The sequence below is a fragment of the Myiozetetes cayanensis genome, unplaced genomic scaffold (genome assembly GCF_022539395.1).
Source record: "Myiozetetes cayanensis isolate MyiCay16 unplaced genomic scaffold, myiCay2020 scf29, whole genome shotgun sequence".
NCBI classification, from domain to species: domain Eukaryota; kingdom Metazoa; phylum Chordata; class Aves; order Passeriformes; family Tyrannidae; genus Myiozetetes; species Myiozetetes cayanensis.
In genome coordinates, this window is record NW_026087510.1 from 4,248,605 (window position 1) to 4,267,128 (window position 18,524).

Here is an 18,524-nt window from a genome sequence, read left to right on the forward strand (position 1 = left end):
GCGAGTCGACCAAAACCACGGCACAGCGTGTGCTTATCTAAAGTTCAGTCAGAACAGAGTGACTCTCCTACCTTTGAATATGTCTGAAATTAAAATGTCACGGCTCAGATTCCCACTTTAGCTCATGATGAGTTATATACCCTGGGCTGCAAATCTTTCCTTGCAGTGACCGATGCTTTTCTGAAAGTGAGATGAGGAGTTGGGGAACAGCTCATGGCACTTGTCTCCTTGCTCCACATGCACATAAAACAGACATTTCTGTACTCTTTTTACATGTAGAATCGCTGTTTTCAGGGGCTGCACTGAAGGTTAAGGTCTAGATCTGAGGGAGGGTCTCAAATGCCACCTTTTCTACCTCCTATTTCAGAGGTGACAACCGTGATCTTCCTCTTTAGGCCATGAAACCATCTCAAATTATTTTAAATTTGTTTTAATTATTTTATTTTGAATTAGTTAAAATGGGGTAAAAGCACTTGAAAGATGTAGCTGGAGAGCTGAAGGGCATATATGAAGGATACTATGGTGACAGTGGCTTTTTCTGCTGAACGCTGTGAAAAAAGCCCAGTGGTACCACCCTGGAAATCCAGGAGCTTGTTGTGATTATTTGCATCGAGAAACATGAATTTTTGTCTGTTTCCAGTATTTCTGCTGCTGCCATGGGATGGGTGTGCCACAGAGCCACCAGTGATTTATATCCAGTATGGGAAGGGGACATTGTCTGTGTCCCTAAGGACTCCACACCAACATATTGACTCTGGATCTGACCTGCCTTAATTCTTTCTGGTTTGGAGTTGTCTTTTTTTATCTGCCAGGCTGCTGGGTTTGATCCTCCCTTTCTTCCTGGTCTTTGTTCCCTTTGGGGCAGCGAGATCTTGGACTGAAGCAACTCCAGACTCAAGTGACAGGTGCCCAACAGCACGAGCCTTAAAATGATGACATTAGCAAAGTGATGCCTAAAACTTTTCATTGCCTTCTAACCTTGGAAATTATTCACTCTCTTTGGGTTATATTGACAAGATTTTCCTCCTCAACCACGAGTGTTAAGAGCATTTGGGGTTTTTTTTAACCCCCTCCTTTTAATGAAAGCTGCTGTTGTCCCAGGTTTCCTTGTTTTCAGGGGCTGTTTTTCGTGGCAGGCACCATAAAAATGTTGTTAAATCAGTGGTAAGAACCCTGTTACCAGCAAGTTAGAGCTGCAAAAGTCATCTATAGATGGTGGTTGAGGGACAAGAGGTCAAATATTGCCATTTTACCTCAGCTGAGCCCTGACTGACATGAGTGGGAGCTCGGCTGGAGTGAGGAGATGAAGATTTGTCCTACTTAAAGTTGAGCCCCCGTCCTGCTGGCAGGGGGTTGTTTTGTTTGGTTGTTTTGATTTGGGAAGCCACCAAACAAAGGCAGCTATAACCAGGCCGTGCTCATTAAAAAAAATAAACAAAACACCCGCATTTATAAAGATATTTACTGATAGGGATTAAACAGAGCAGAAAATACATTTTTCGTTTGTTTGTTTGCTGGTGGTTCAGGTGCTTTCCCCCCATCACTGCCTTTTGCTGCACGTGAGTCTGTCTCCAATCTATGATTTTTAGGGCAGGATGATTTCTGCTTCAGTTTTTAAAAAAAGAAGGAATCCAATCTTGTGTGGCAGCAAAGGGGTTTAGCAAAGCAGGTTGAGATCTCAGTGTTTCAGTGGGTGTAAAATCTCCTGCCCTGAGCTCTTCTGGCAGGACCCTTTGGGGCAAGTGGGGAGAAAACAGGGGAAAAACAAAAAGATACGAAGGCAAATGATTGTTTTTAAAATGCCTTTTAATGAGCAGCTCTGCTAAAAGCACCTGTCATTTACTTCCAAATAAGTTTTCCTGGAGGTTTGGTGGATGCTTTGCAATGGTTATTTGTGGTAGGCTGTGTGATCTATAGTCCTGGGCATGGTTTCCAACAGAAAAATCCTAATGAAACTCCTTGTGTAAAAGCAGGTTCCTCACAGGAGCAGTAGATCTGTCCATCTGTGGGTGTAAATCACACCCCAAAGCTTTTGCTCCCTGTAGGGATTGAACAAGGTCCCTCTTTGGCTCAGTTCTGACAACTCTTTGACCAGCCACACATCACTGTTGGCTACAAATGATAAGCAATTCAAAAAAAATAAAAAAATTAAAAAAATCAGGCCTTGCAGCTTCTTTGTTGAATAGAGAAGCTGGTTACTTCCATGTGAAACAACAGGAAAAAATGGGCAGACTCTAATTTTCAATACTTTTAATAATTTAGCTGCAAATAAGCAAATATTTGCAGAACTGAAGCATCAGGGAAGGGACATGAAAATCTTTGTTTTTTCCAAATGATTTGATCTATGGTGTAGGGAAAGTGGAGAATTATTGTGAAGAATTTTAGGAAATATTCCTTGTGCAAGTCTTGTCTCTAACAACCTGTAACTGAGGTTACTGCATTTGTATCTGTATTCTACTTAGTTGAAACCCAGTGAAAGACTCAGCAAATAGGGATTTTTGGTCTTCTTTGAGCATACCCAGAAAACGAAAAAAAAATTATTTTCTGTGTCTTTTTAGCATCTTCATTTAAAATAAACTGCCTCAAAACTACGATGCTGAAAAACAAAGGGGAAAGAACAGCTCTTAAAGGAAATGCTCTTAAACATAAGGATATGAGATAATGAAACGGGCTACTGGGATAAGCATATTTATTGGGTTTGTTATGTATCAAATGTAACAAAAGTGAAGTGTCTGAAGAACTCCATGTGTGGTTCCTTCACACTCTTTGATCACACAATTCCCCCTTTAATTCAGATGCAGTAGAGCTTAAGTGGCTTCATTGATGTGTTAAGTGTGGAATGATTTTTGTATAAAATAAAAAAAAAAAAAAAGAGAGAGAGAGAGGGGAAAAAAAGAAAAAAAAAAAGGACCCCATTATGTGTCCAGAAAAGCCTTGTGTGCACTTGTTTATTGAGACAGGAAGTCGGTTTCCCACACCGAACAACGGTGCCGAAACACTGAAAAATTGTGCAGGGAAGAAAAGTAAAGGAAACTTAATTTTCTACCTGGCAGAAATCGGCCTCCGGAGGAAGAAGTAGACAATGAGATTGGGCTCAAACTGAATAATGGGGCCTGATTGATTTGAGGGAAAGGCTCCACACCATTTATATTGGTGGTGGTGGTGGGGGGGGGTTCATGTGCTGCTTTTGTTCGTAAAATGCCAGGCTTTGGTACGAGCTCTTTGTAGTGGGGCTGCTGCTGCCTCGGTGTTGCTTGAGCACGGCATTGCCCAGAGGAGAAAACACCCAGCACACAACGGCTGGCAGGTAGAAAACACGGCATTTAAATATATATTAAAAACTGAAAGAAGCAGCAGACTCCTTTCAGGTCATTTCTTACCGGTTTATCGCTGACAGAGATCTACGGGAGGCTCTTTGCAGCGAGGCCTTTGGTGCAAAATCAGGAGGGGTTTCTTTTAGCCCAGACAAAGGAGCTCCTGCACCTGATGCCCTGGGCCAGCCCTCTCGCACAGCCAACCTGGATTTTAACGCTAAAAACGAGGGAGAAAATAATATAAATACGTCAAATGGGGAGGTTTTTAGGCTGGTGGTTGATATGTGCTTCCTCACACCTAGGAATCTGAACAGGATTAATATCAGGCTCCAGTATTTGGGTGTATCTCAATCTCCCCTTTGGTCAGCGAGCGTTATGAGCTGGAAGTGAAATATCGAATACAGACATTTATTGGTGTCTCAGAAGCAGCTGTGAGTGCCCAGAAAGGTCAGAAGTGCAGCAGGCCCAGTGTTGTGGGCTCAGAGCCCGGAGTTTTAAGCGGAGGAAGCAAACCCAAGGTCTGAGGAGCAAGACTGGCACAAAGACATCAAGCGACTCGCCAAAGGTCACGTCAATCGTGGGTAGCAGAGACCAGACTAAAGATCAGAATTAGCAGGTTCTGTGTTTTGCTGAGATTTCATATACCTTGGCTTTTTTCCCCCTGGTTTTATTCAGCAAATAATGATGTTTTCTCCCTCTGACACAGTCCTGTGCTTTTGTGCTCGGAGTGCTGAGGTCTCTTTTCTGCTCTGGGAGCTTGTAAAAACGTGTGGTTTCCTCGGCTCTGCTGCCAAAGCCAAGGCTATTCAAAACAAACAAACACAAAAGAGACCTCCAAAAAAGCAGGGTGGGCTTCCCAAATATTACCTTGAGGTGGATTTGGGCAAAGTAGTCATAGGGGGAAAAAATAACCCAACCCTTCCCTTCTCCCCTGACCAGGTCTGCGGGACCTCGGGGACAGCCCTGGCTGTGTCCCTCCAGGGTGAGCAGCTCTGCAGAGCCCTTCCTCCTTTTACCTGGATGCCAAACCCCCCTCCCAAGTGCTTATAAATCTGGACTGAAGTATTTTTACCAGCCTTTTTTTGTGTTTTTTTTAAGGTTTGTAAGGCAGGACTTGGAGGGAAACAGCACATTTTCCCGATGCACGTGCGCCTTCCCACTGGCACACGCAGCTCCCCCTTCCCTAACCCTGCTCTCCCAGAGCCTTTTCCAGCCCATATAAAACTCTTCTTCCTTTCAGCACCATCTCCCCACACCCAGCACATTCCTTTCATGTGCACAGACCGATGGCCTTATCTCTCACTCTCGCCCTAATTATGAAATGCGTGGTATGTTGCTGCTCCATGAGAACAGGGAGAGCTGCAACTGGGCAGAAGTTAAAGGACTCTTCTTATTGCTCTTCAGGCAAGCCAGGGTCAGGATAAACTGGCAGTCTGTGCTTGTTTGGGTGTTGTTTTTTTTTTTTTTAAATTCCTTTCTCCTTGAGAAAGGAAAAAAAAAAAAAAAAGAAAAAAAAATTGAAATGATTGTTAAACCCAGAAGCTGCGTCTTGGTTGTGAGGATGATTTGCACTGAGCAAACCTTTTCCAGCACTGAAGTGTTCCTACTGTTTGTCACACCTGACAGGCACTGAGAACAGCACAGAGGGTTTGGATGCTGAGCTCCTGAGCTCGACCTGGGGCTCTGGCTGTCGTGGGCTTGCCATCAGCACAGTCAGCACAGATATTGCTCTCTGTTCCTGAGAGCTGCAGGACCTCGGTGCGTAGCAGGAGGCTTTCTGTGTCTGGCAGGCATGTGGTCCTTAAAATGCAACTGTCAGACACTTTGCAGTGGGATTTCAAAGGGGATGACGACTGGCTTATGTCTGCTTCCACCGAAATTGTCTGTAGCAGCAAGACAGCCAGGCCAGGAGACGGCTGCCTTTGAAAATCCCACCGTGAAATGCCGTGTATCTGAGAGCTACATCTGAATTGTGCAGAGCCCCCCTCTCCCCCCAATTATTTGAAAACATGAGCTAGACAGCGTTAGCCTGGTCAGCCGTTGAGAAAGGGGAACATATTCGTGACCTGCCATCCGTTCCTGCTCCTCCTGACCCTCCCCCTAGCCCCACTTTGTCAGCCCTTAGTGAACCAAAAACTGGCTCCTCTGATTTGAATCATGATTCAGCCTGATGCGATTTGAAATGCCTGAATTCTTAACCCCCTGCATGATGGGATTTTGTCTAATGGAAATGCCAGCAGCCTTTAAGTCAGGCATGGCAGAGCCTTGCCAGCCTCTGGACCCGGCACGCTAAATAAATGATAAATATTGTTGCACATATGTTACATCTGTCAAAAGTCTCAGCATCACGCAACCGCCGTGTGGCCCTTTATGAGGTGATGAAAGGAGCAGAAAAAACAACAACAACAAAACCCCAGTGCAAAACATCAGATAGGCATTAGAGATTCCCTGACAGTGCAAATATAACGCCCTGTTAGGGAAATAGGCTTGTAAGGATTGGGGACATCTTTATTAGGTGAGGTGAAGAGCTGAAAGCAGTGGGTATGCTGTGGGTTCAGACTTTCTTTGTGAGGTCAAGGAGCTCCCAGCTCCTCTCTTGTCCTTATCCTGCAGCGGGGATGGTGCTGTTACTATTTTCAGTTAAGAGGTCCTAGGTTATGCTTTTAAACACAAGGTTCAGGTGTGGGAGCAGAAGGGAAGGTAAATAAAGAAAATTCTGATGTTACTCCTAAATATTAGACCTGTAGTCCCACATCCCACTGAAATATTTAGGTCTGCTGAAGGTTGATATATACTATTTCACTCTTCCCCAAGGCAGGAATTTTTAGTATCCCTTGCTCTAGAAGGGGCATCTGGCCAGCCATGGAGAGCATTAAGTCAAGAGTGGGATCAGTGCAAGAACCTGCAAGTTCCTTGCCTATCTGAGCTCTGCCAGGGTCACCTTGGAGGGCATCCCACTCCTGCAAAGGTCTTGTCCTGCCCGTGGGAAGGAGGGGAAGCAGGGAGAGGGCGAGCAGAGAGGGAGGAGAAGGCTGTCAGCACGCTGAGCCTCTGCCCCCCTGCACCAGCTGGATGCTGGGGAGGGAGGAGGATGCTGAAGTGCTAATGCATCTTCCTCCCCTCCAGCACAAACGAGTCCTGCAGAGGAGCAGATCCTCAGAGGGGAGTTTCAGAGCCAGGGCCCCTCCCCAGGGCAGCAGTGCAGGGCACGTGGAGCTGCTCCACCTCTCGCCCAAGGCTCTGCCCGAGGGCAAAATCTCAGCCCGAGAAACGTATTCCCTCCCTCTGCCTCCCCCCTGAAAAATAAGGGTCACAGTGGCATTTACCTCGAAGTCTATTAAAAAACATTGAACTCCCAGAGTGTGGCATGTGTGTTTCCTATTAAGAAGGCAGTTCCAGACTAATAACCATTTTTAATGGCTGTTGTTGTGCTTTGCACTAAATGATATCAGCTATTACTGCAGGAGAAAGGCAAAGGAGCCTGGAAAATTAAATGAAATCCTTCTGTGGAAATTTCAAAGGGGATCAAAGATGCTCCCCAGCTTTTTACTTGAGCCCAGGTGGAACGTTTCCTAGTTCCAGTGTAAGGTAGGGAACCCCTGGAAAAGCACTTGTGCAGAAAGCAGGTATAATTTTCCCTCTCCTTGTTAAAATCAAGTAAGTGTTGGAGGTCAGATAGTTTTCTTGATGCAAATAAAGATAGGAATGGGTCCACTGAGGCTTAGGAAGGTGGGTGGCAGAGGGCAAGAGGAGTGATGTTTGGTCAATCCCTTATTTGCTCCTCTGTTCTGGTTGTGAAATAAACAAACAAACAAATAAATAAATGCTGCTTGTAGGATGTGATTCATCTTATCCTAAAGTGCATGAGAAAATAGGTTGGATGGGTTGTACCCCAAATTATGGCTGTTTTATCTGTAGCAGGAACCTGGGATGGCTGGATCTAAGAGCAAAAGAACTTACCTTGAGAAACAAGGCAAGAGGGAGAGCCAGGGACAGGTTTTTGACCTTCACAATGTGTTTCAAATTATTTGTAGGCTGTGACTGCAAGTTGAGAAAAATTCAAACCAGCCTTGATGGTATTGAAGCAAGTCAAATTTGGCTGAGGCCAAATGGTTCGTAATTTAGTTTAAGACCATGACTGTGAGTCTTAAAAATCCCAAACAGTGGGTCTTGCTGGCAAGCTGAGCATCTATTAATAACTTGGCAGTGAAAGCAGAGGGGTTTGTTCTCAGGGCTCAGCCCTGCCAGGTTTTGAGCTGCCCAGACCTCCCACTACTTCTGGGGGAAGTGAAGTGCCCAGCACTTTGCAGGATCTAACCCTAAGGACGGGCTGCACGCTCACAGGGATAAATCATCTTTGTCCCCTTAATTTCAGCAGAATTACCTCAATTCAGACTCCAGGCAGAAAGTGCTCCTGGTACCTACCGAGCAACTCTGCAGGTCAGGGTGATCCATTTAGATTATCCTATTAAAAAAGATGCAGCCTGTTTTCCAAATGCCCAGAAATCTAACTAACTTAGTTGCTCTAATTAGCCCCTGCTGCAATTTCCACCATGCTATTAAAATAAGTTATGCTCAAATGCAATGAAACGCCTGTAAATCAAGTGAGATTAAAAATCCCTTTGGCTGCAGGGATGTGTTTATCATAAAGACTTTAACATCCTAAATTTTTAAAAATGCTGTGCACTGAGGGAGTCAGGGTTCATGGGGAGGAGCAGTGTCTTGTTGCATCCTCTCATGGAGCTCAAGGACTGAGATAGACGCTGCTATTGCATTTTCCTTTTTGTTTTTAGCACAAAATATGTGAGAGTTCAGTTGTTTAGGCTGAAGGTGGGTGTTGTTTGTTGCCTGTTCTGAGCCATCTCTCTGGGATTCAGTTCCCAGTTCAGGGCTGACTTTGAATGAACCTAGCTCTGAGAGGGAATTTAGAGGGTTATCCTACTTTTAATGAGTGTGTCGTTAAATCTTAATTTTTAAAAATTATTTCTTTATAAAGGAAACTAGTACTCTTAAGTTTTAAACTTACCTTTGAAGCTAAGTTTACATTTGCCTAAGAAAGGGAGGTAGATCCTTCATAATCAAAATTACTTTAGGTCCTTTAAGGCTATTTCAGCAAGAGGAGGGTATGCCAGGTGAGAGCATAACCTAGAATTTATGCCTGTCTGGAGCATATATTTGGTTGCTGAATTCCCTGTTTTTTCTTCTTCTCCTTCAGGTCAGATTTACAAGGACATGGAGTGACAGGACAAGAGGGGAGGGTTTTAGGCTGAAGGAGGGTGGACTTAGATCAGATATTAGAAAGAAAATCTTTATTGGGAGGGTGGGCAGGCCCTGGCACAGGTTGCCCAGAGAAGCTGTGGCTGCCCCATCCCTGGAAGTGTCCAAGGCCAGGTTGGACGGGACTTGGAGCAACCTGGGCTGGTGGAAGTGGTGGAACTGGATGAGCTTTAAGATCCCTTCCAACCCAAACCATTCTGTGATTCCATGAGCTGGTTGGTTATATCCCTTTGGGTGCAAACCCTCTCACTTATTACACTCCACTCTCTCCTCCCCTCCTGTGTAAAGAGAAAACGGGCCCAGTCTGTCTAAAACACGTGAGGAGGTGGGAAGATTTATCCTGGACCCAGTTCCAGAGAGGTTAATTGCCTTGCTGAGGACCAGGTGGGGAACGCTGTGGCTAATCTTCAACCCAGCCTCCCTTCCCAACATCACAGGAGAGCAAACCAGTTATTTTAAGTTGTTGTTCCTCGTGTTTATTCTGGCCCAGGCCTCCCATCCCTCCCCTCCGGCCCCGCCGCGGCGGCCGGAGCGTTGCTATGTCACTGCAGAGCCTTCCTGCTCACAACAGTTGTGCAGGAACCGCTTTCCTCTGTCATTCCTCCTCGGCAGCAGCAATTTGTTATTCTCCAGAAATAGCTGCAGCTTTAGCACCTGTTGTGCAGCCCGAGAGGAGCCGCACAAACAGAACTCCTGCTCGCGGCACCGGACCGGGATCCGCTCCGATTTTTTCCCCCGATAGAATTCCCCTTCTGTTTCACCAGACAAATAATCTGTTGCAGCTCCTATTGCTTCTTATCTTTTGCAGCTTGGCCCCGTTCCATGCACCATTTTGTTCTCAAAGATGCCTAAAAGCTGATTCCTCAGCGCTAGCCAAAACAAATGAGAGTCTTGGCTGGCGGCGTGGTAGCAGCAGCTGGTTCCACTGTGGCTCCCACACCTAACACTGGGGCAGCCTTGGCTGAGATAAAGACCCTTTTCCCTCATTAGGGGTCTGGGGAGAAGCAGGAGGGATGTGAAGCCTTGTGTGGTTGTTTGGCTGACCTTGGTTTCGTTGTAAGTGTTTATTAGAGGTGTTTGTTCATCGCGTGTTGTCCCAAGGCCCTTGTCACAGCAGCAAGTTTCTGAACTTCTGAAAAGTCGGGATCTAGACTCAGTCTGGATCTGAGCTTTCTGCTGCTGCAGTACCAGTCAGTACTCCAGAGGTGTGAAGCTATTGCAGGAGCTGAATGAGCTCTCAGCTTCTGCTTTGCGGATTGAAACCCTCTTTTCCATGTTCATCCATCCCTTAATTTTCCTAATCATTCCATTCCAGGTGAAGGGCTTGTAGCTGGGAGGCCCTCAGTAAACAAGGTGGGGTTTGGGACTCCCTGGTCTCTCACTGGTTCCCCTTAATCTTTAATAATACCATTTTAGGGCTACTGTGGGGATAAAAACCAAAACTATCAAGGTGTTCGGCTGCATAGAGACTGGGAAATCATAATGGATGGATGGATAGATGGATGCATGGATGGGCAGATTGATGGAAGTGTTCTCTCTGTAAGAGGGGAAGGCCAAGCTGGTCAAAGACTTGTAGACACAGCGTCTCTGCTGAGCCGAGAGAACATTATGTCACCGCGAAAATGCCACGCGTTTCGTTTTAAAAGGACATCATGGCAAGGCTTTAATCAGATCTCTTGGTGCCTTAGACAGCTTCAGAACCTGATTCAATAATAACATGGCTGGGCTCCAGCACGATGAGGAGAAGCAGACTTGCTGTGGGGACTTTATCTGTGCCTGCACAGCCTCTGCTTCGGAGCACTTTTGGCCCCTGGAGCCCAGGCTCCTCTGCTGCTGAACAGGGAGTTTCTGAGGGGGGGGACACCAAAAAAATCCAGCGGTGGGATAGGGTGTTTGGGTGGGGGAGGCTAATTGATTTGACAGTTAATCAAAAACTACTAAGGGAAAATCAATACAGAGTAAAACAATCTAGTCTTCAGTTCTATATCCTATTCCCAGTGGCATTGTTGATTGTATAGCATCAACGTCATCTATTTTAGATGGAAATGTTACCAACTATAATGCCACTGTTGATGTTTCAAAACGATTCTAATCTCATTTCAATAATAGCTTCTGTCTCTCTTAGTGACACACATGCCATAACATTCTTGGCTAAATTGACAGCACTAATAACACACTCAGTTTTTATGTTATTCGGACCCCTGCCTGCATTTTTTTTTTTGAGCATTCCGGGGGTTTGCACAGCACAAAGGGTGAGCACCTGCCCTGAAAACCTCAGGTAAAGGAGTGCCTGGACATTCCTGATGCTGTGCTGGCACTTGGAGAGTCATCTCCTCAGCTAAGAGGGATTTGGGGGGTTAAAGGGTGACTCCTGAGCTGGAAAGGTCTGACTGGAGGGATCTGCTTGAGGTCTCGGGGAGTAATTCAGGAAGGGCAAGGTTATGGCTGAGCTGATGGCCAGGCTTGTGGTTTAACTGCTGGACTGTGTACTTCCTCCTGAGGTCTTGAGTCTCTTCAAGTGGACTAAAAAAAAAAAAAAAAAAGGAAAAAAAATCCCACAGGGAAATTCCCTGCTGGTTTTCTGGAAGCCCTTTCCTTCTCATCAAAACCTGCCATGCCGGACTCCAGGCCTCTTGTGTGGTTTTTATGGCATGTTTGGTTTTTGTCCTGCTTGCAATTCAGAAGTGAAAAATGAGTGTGCAGCGATGGGCAAAGGGTGAGATGGACACCTCATGATGAATCAGGTTCCCCAGACAGAGCAGGGAGTTCTCAGCTCCTGGATGTGTCACTCGGGTGAAATTCAGAGTACAGCTCATAGTCCTTTCTTGGATGGACCCGGCAATAATATGATTTCAAATTTAAGGAAGCCTCCAGAACTTTTTGTGAGGAAAATTTTGATCTTGCAGCAGGTTTAGTGTCTTCCCAGCCTCCTCCTGTACCAAGCTGAGCAATAAATCCACCGACCAGGCAAAGCACTTAAGCAGATGCTTTGCTACACACTTGATTTCAACTCTGCTGACCATGGCTTAGGCTTAAATTTTAGCAAATAAAAAAGTCACACTGGGGTGAATGGACTTGAAGGCTGTGCTGAATTTTAAGCTTGGCCTCTGCCAGAGCCCTGCACTTGAACCTGTTTCTGGAATACACGGGACATAATTGGGAACACAGAAACAAAATCTTTCCAGTAGATCCTTCATTTAAAACAGCTTTCCTCTTCAATTATCAGCTGTGGGTTTAAATGGGATGAGAATTGTCTTCTCTTCCTGATTTTATCTTTTCTTCCCTCCTTTCTTTTTTCTGGGGGAATTTTCCCTTTATTAACTTTTTGAGCATAAAACGCAGAAAATAAATGAACAAACAAAACCCGGAGCAATATGTGAGATCTTTAATTCAGCAGTCATTATTATTGACATCAGGAGAAAGAAATGCAAGAGCCCAAGTCTATTGCTTTAAGCTGGGATTTTCAGAAGAGCCTGCTGGAGTTTGGTGCTCAAATCCCACGAAATCCCCTTTATACTTTCCACTTCTCTTTCTTTTCCTTTAATTTACTTTTTTCTCTGGCATGGGAAAGGCTTGGAGCGTTTTGTTGGTAGTGTGTTATTACGTGATGTTTGGGATCAGCACTGAGGATTGAAGCCAGTTCAGGGCACAAAGTAACAGGCTCCCTGAGGGTGTGGTGTCTGAGGGTGGATGGCAGGTTGTGGAACTAGCTGTGGTTCCCTGGAAGTGTCCAAGGCCAGGTTGGACGGGGCTTGGAGCAACCTGGGCTGGTGGAAGGTGTCCCTGCCCATGGCAGGGGGTGGAATGAGATGAGCTTTAAGATCCCTTCCAACCCAAACCATCCTGTGATGAGGAGAAGGGAAACAGGACACAGAAGTGGGAAGCTTTGCAAACAGAGGATGAGAGGATGAAGAGGAGGGAGCCGTGGCAGGGGACAAGGCAGCTGTAAATAAACCACCCTATCCTGCTGGGACAAGCCAGCCTGAAGCTTGCTGTGATTAGGCCATCACCGAGCTCTGTCTTCCTTTCTTTTCCTGACAGAGGAAAATTTATATTTTTGAACACACCTGGTAGAGTTTTCTCAGTTTTGCTTCCCCTTTTATTACTGGGGAATCACCTCCTCAGCACAAACCAGGGGTATGACCCTGATTCAGGCAATTAAAGCTCTGAAGGAATTCAGGAGTGCAGCAGGTGCTGGATTTTGGGTTGTCTGTGCCAGTCCTTCCTCTGGTGCTGATTTCTGACCTCACCACAGCCTCTCTTGTGAAGGTGAGGTACCAAAACACAGTGGCTGATGCAGCCCCCGAAGTGTGGCTGGTGCTGCTCTGACCTTTTCATTTTTTGAGTGACTGGCTACCCCAGCCCTTCCCCACACGAGGAGGAGGAGGCTGTAATCACAGGAGGAAGGGAGGTGCTGGATAATCAGCATGCAGAGTGAGGAAAAGGTCAGGATAATCCAGTGTGCAGCGGAGATGGATGTGCAGATGGGTGATACCCAAGCACAGCTCGAGGAGCAGAGATGTGTTTTCTAACCTTCAAAGGAAGTTGTGTTCTTTCTCCTATTCCCTCCTCACCCAAAGCAACCCACAGACTTGTTATTTTTAAAAAAATGCATGTATTCTTTGCAGGTTTTCACAGATAAAATGCCTTTCCTGCCTTGCTGTCTGCAGGACAGGAATGATGAGATTCAGGGGGAAATACTAGAAACTTTCTAGCGCTATTTTCTTTCAAAATATCATTTCAAATGTCTTGCCTCTGCTCAGTTTTTTACCCTTTTCCTTAAAAAAATTATGAAAAGAGGTATTACATGAATATTGTAAGAGGAAGCCTGTTAAAAACTGCGAGTATTGTGAGTTGTGCTCCCTTTTTTCCCCTGGTGAAACAGAATCAGCAAGAGAGAAGAAGGAGAGATTTTTAGAAGTAGTGGTTTTTTCTGTTCTCTCAGCTGCAGGATGGAAGATTTGAAGCAGTGATAAAGTACTGGTTTTCTTCTGAAAATTTTATGGCCCAATATCTAATATTTCTTATTATTACCCTCCCTTCAGAATAGTACAAATTCCTTAGCTGTGAGGAGGTGCTCAGGAACAGGATCACTGTATTGAAGTTGAGATACCTGAATTTATCACAGGAATTAGATGGATGTCCTACTTCAAATTTACATGCCTACCAGCAGCAGAGGGACATAATTGGAGAATAAAACCTAAATAACATGTAGGAGGAAGCTCCACGTTATTACAAATCAGTTTGGTTATCTTCATTAATCAAGCCAGAAATCAGTCCTCTCCTTTCTTAGAGCTTTCCTTCACGAGACTCAGAGTAACCCAAAGGGTAGAAAATAATTACCCACAATTAAAGAATGTGCAGGACAAGCCAAGGTCAAGGTGAAGCTCGAGGGATCTTTCATTAGTCACTTTAAGACAGGTTGAGGGCAGGCTAATAAAAATTCTGACCTTCGTTATTTTGTTGTCTAAGAGCAACTGCAGCTTGTTCAGCAGAGAAGAGGGTGTATTCCTCTTGTCATTCCTCATCAGGGGAGTCACAGGGCTGATTCTTAGTCACAGCAAAGTCTTACTGAACTCAAAACCCTGCAGACTCTTCGCTTCAAACACCTGGCTGAGAGGGTATAAAACCTGAGACTGAGGGTTTGTAGCAGTTGCTGATTCATTCATGGCTTGTTTGCCATGATTTTGGTTGTTTCTGTCCCGTTCTTGCTGCCTTGGATTCTGGCATTAGCATTCCTTTTTATCACCTCAGAAATAATCCTTCCCTCCCAGTCCTGTCAACAGCATTTGCCTTGCTCAGGTCTCCATCCTCTCCCCGTATCGATTGCTCCACTTTGCTTTATGAGTCCTTCAGATGTTCTGGGCACAGCTCCTTCCTGACAGCCCTGCAAGGTCATGTCTGTGTCCAGGCAGCAAGAAATGCAAATATCTCCCCCAGTCCCTGCATGGAGGAAGGGGAAAAACAGAACCAAACACATCCCCACACCCAAGTCAGCCCCTGTGCCCTTTGGTTTGCCTCCAGGTTTGAGGAGTCTCTCCCTGAAATCACATTTCTCATGAAACACTGCTAAGGATGGGATTTAATCTGGGTTTCCTGCTGGTTAGAGGCTGGTGTAGCCTCTGGCATAGGATCTATAATCAATAGGATCTAAATCAACATCACCTCTCCTTAGACTGGCGTCTTAAAGATGTTTTGCTTCAGGCCTGGACAGTTTGTGATAAAACAACCCAAAACCCGGTATTTCCATGGTCACTCTTCAGTGCTTGTGCTTAACCCCCCCTGTGCCACGGGGAAACCTGGAATTCCTGTGTGCCCAGGGGTTGCAGCCCTGTGCAGAGAGCAGAGATGAAGGCAATTCCAGTTCTCCTGGCTCTTCCCAATCCTGCTCTTCATTTGGATTGGCCCCACACTTTCTTTCTTCCAACCTTCCTTAAAAAAAAAATAAAGCCCTGCTGCTCGTGTCTCACATCCTTCCTGAACACCCTGTTGCTGTCCTTCTCATTTTGCCTGGCTGCAGCACAAATAAAAAGAACTTTAACATATCTCCCAGAGGCCGACGAATTCACCCTCGCTGCAAACCCCAGGCACTTTGTACCTTTCTTGGGGGCTTTATTCATTCCCTTTGGCATCCCTGCATGAACTCAGCTCTAGGTTCCCCCATTCCCAGGATGAACTTGATATACAGCAGCGTGGCTAATCCTGTTACCGAGCCCAGGGCAGGACCATGAAGAGCTGCCCATGCCCAGACGACGTGGCTCCATCCCTTGCCATGAGTCATTCCAGCTGCTGGAAAACGCTATCTCTGTAGATTCCCCCTTTGGAAGAGGAGGATGGAGGCTGCTCCAGCTGAGCAGTGAAAATATCTCCCCCCAGTTTGCAGACAGGAGGGCTCTTTCAGAGACGTTCTCGAAGGAAACGCTGTACACGGCACAAACACTCTCCAGCTCCAAGGCCAGAGGATAAAAGACACATATGCTGGCACAGATTAGATAAGAAACAACCATATGTTTCTGCACTGAACCCACTGCAGAATCAAGCTAGCTGGTGTATCTGCTCACAGGACAGGTCCTGGCATATGGACAGGGAGGGGAGTCCGTAGGTGTGCGGAGGAGAAAGGTTTGCCCTGCTCTGGAGCAGGGAATCACAGCCAGGGTGGGATGACAGCAATTAGGGGTGGAGATTAATGCCAGTGGGTCTGAGAGGGTGATTTCAGTCGAGTCACTTCTGATTTACAAGAGAAAATGCAGGTCCAGCAGCTCCACAACCTCGCTGAGCTCGGTGTGGTGTTTTCCCTCCTGCCAGAGCCAAGCAGTACAAGACACACATGTACATACACATGCTAGTGCAGCACAGCATTTCAAACACAGGCATGGCTTAAATTTCATCTAAACCCATGGAAAACACCACCTTCTGTTTGTCTTGCAGTAGAAGTCAAGTGTTTTCTAAACAGTCAAGTATTTATTTATTTCTTTTTCGAGTAACAGGCTAAACCCAAGTGAGCTTTTCCCCCCCGTGGTACTGGCTGTTATTGCCAGTTTGCAGACTCAGGGTGGGTTTTGTATTGGGTTGTTCGCACTTTCCCTCTCCACTGCTGATTCCTGACCAACTCAGTTTCAAGATGCTGACTGTCCCATAGATAAAAGTTTCAGATCCTGATATCTGATGGTAAACCTGGCTGGACTAGCCCTGTCCTTTAATTCCTTGCTTTCTCTGTTCCACTGCCTGCTAAGCCACTTGTGTCTGTCTAGTCAAGTTATCCTTTTATTCCCCCTTATTTTCTGTTTGCACTTCAACACAAAATTTGACTGCAAACTCATTAGAAACCAGAGAAAGGCCAAGGGAAAAGTTGATTTGTGCAGTGAAGGAAGAGTGATGACGGTGAAAAATCTGAACACAGAGCCTTTTTGTGTTTTTTTTTTTTTTTTTAAATGATGTTGGAAATTTAGACATCTGAAATGGTGATTGGGCAGAGGAACTTCATCCTCTAATAGTTACAGGCTGCTTGGTGCAATCTCTGAGCTGTTAACAGGGATCTCTGAGAGCAGGAGGGGGGAAGGAACATCTCCAAAAGGACACACGTGATGCTGAGCTCCAAAAAAACAAGTTGTGAAGGGGGTGTGAAGTCCAGGAAGTGGAGAATTGTAGACTAGTCATTTCAGTGCCAGCCAATGGGAAATTATTGGGTGGGGGGGAAGGATTGAACCAAGTATCTGTTCACACCTAAAGGATAACGAGGAGGAGAAGGAGGCAGCAGGGATTTGTCAGGCGAGTTGTGCCTGGGCAGTTCCTGGGCTGGGATACCCAAAATTAAACCCTAATAAAATCTGGAGTTACAGATAAATTAACAGGCAGGTTATGTGGGATACTTCATACTCTTTATGGCACAAAGATGACAGTGATATTTGCCTCCAACACCACCCTTCCCTGGGCTTGATTCCATTTCACTATCAGGACACTACAAGGACCTGATCCTCAAGAACACAATCACCTCCTGAGTACCAAAAATCACCTCCTGACTCACAGGTCACTGGGACAACTCCACTCCTCTCAGGAAATGTGTGTGGCAGTATCAGGAAAAAAGCACTCAAGAGCCAGTGATTAAAAAAAAAAAAACATTGGCTAAACCAGTGAGTTTATTCTGAAGTGATTCCAAAAGGCCACACATCTTTGTTTCAGTGGTGAAAATCCCTTTTTAAAAAATTATTTTATTTGATCAATTAAATGCTACCAATTTCTGGATGCACTAACCACAAATTTGCTAAATTCCTGAGCTAATGAAAGGCTGGCTTGCTTTGACATGAATGGGAGTTTTGTTTGAGTAACAATCGAATAAGGACTTGGCCCAAAGACAGCAAGGAAAACATTTAGATGTTAAATATGTATTCAGAAGACCTTTCTTCAAATCTTTTCTCTTACAGTAACAGGATAGTAATTGTGTTCTCTAGAAGGGACAGTTCAGTGAGATGTCCAGCACTTCTCAGCATTTAGCAGAGCGAACAAGAAACTATGCAAATATTTTAGTTTAGAAATACTTGCAGCTCCTTTTCAAACAATGAAAGCCTCAATTAAAGCCAGATCTCTGTTATTTAAAAATTCCAGGCAGCAACTGAGAGAGAGAGTGTGAGTTCCATTTTTCTTCCCCTCACTCTCAAACATAAAGTTCAAGGTATTTGAGAGTCAGGAAGATTGTGTCTGAGCATTTAAAACTGTGAGAGCTGAGGAGGCTGAAGCTGTGATTCTTATCTTCTAAAGAGTTTTGCAGTCATCAATACCTAAAGTAAGCTGAAGTACAAGAAATAGGTGACCTTAATAGATATAACTCTGTATGGGTTCATTGTACCATGAAATTAAATTTTTAATCTGAATTGATGAACAAAAATGCTGGTTTGATCCTCCCCACACACAATAGTTTAAATACTTTGGTAACTATTTCACTTCCAGAATGGAGCTGCACAAACAAGGTCAGCAATAATCCACTTCATGGGCTGTGGGCTGGGATGATCCAGAAACAAAAAAGGTCCTGGCGACTGTTTTTGCTTTGTCAAACAGTTGCAAGAAAGATTTAGGATTATTGGGAAGGTAAAATGATGTTCTTTTGCTGCTGATAATTAAAAACATAGGGGTTAATCCCAAGTCACTAAAATCTGTGGTCACCGAGTCTTTTGATGGCTTTGGAAGCAGTTCCAGGCTTCTGCTTTTTTTTTTCCCAGTGGAAGCCACTGGTTTTTGTGCATAATCACATTCAGTGACACCTTTTTCCTCTGAGCTCATCCCATTTCAGCAGGATTCCCTTAAAAATGATGCTCTTCCTCCCTGGTACCTTTCAAATCCTGCCAGGCTGAATTCCAAGCAGATCCGTTGTCTAGGAGGGAATTGCTCACTGTTTTACAGCTTCTGACCACTTGACCTCAAGAATGTTAATGTGAGTTG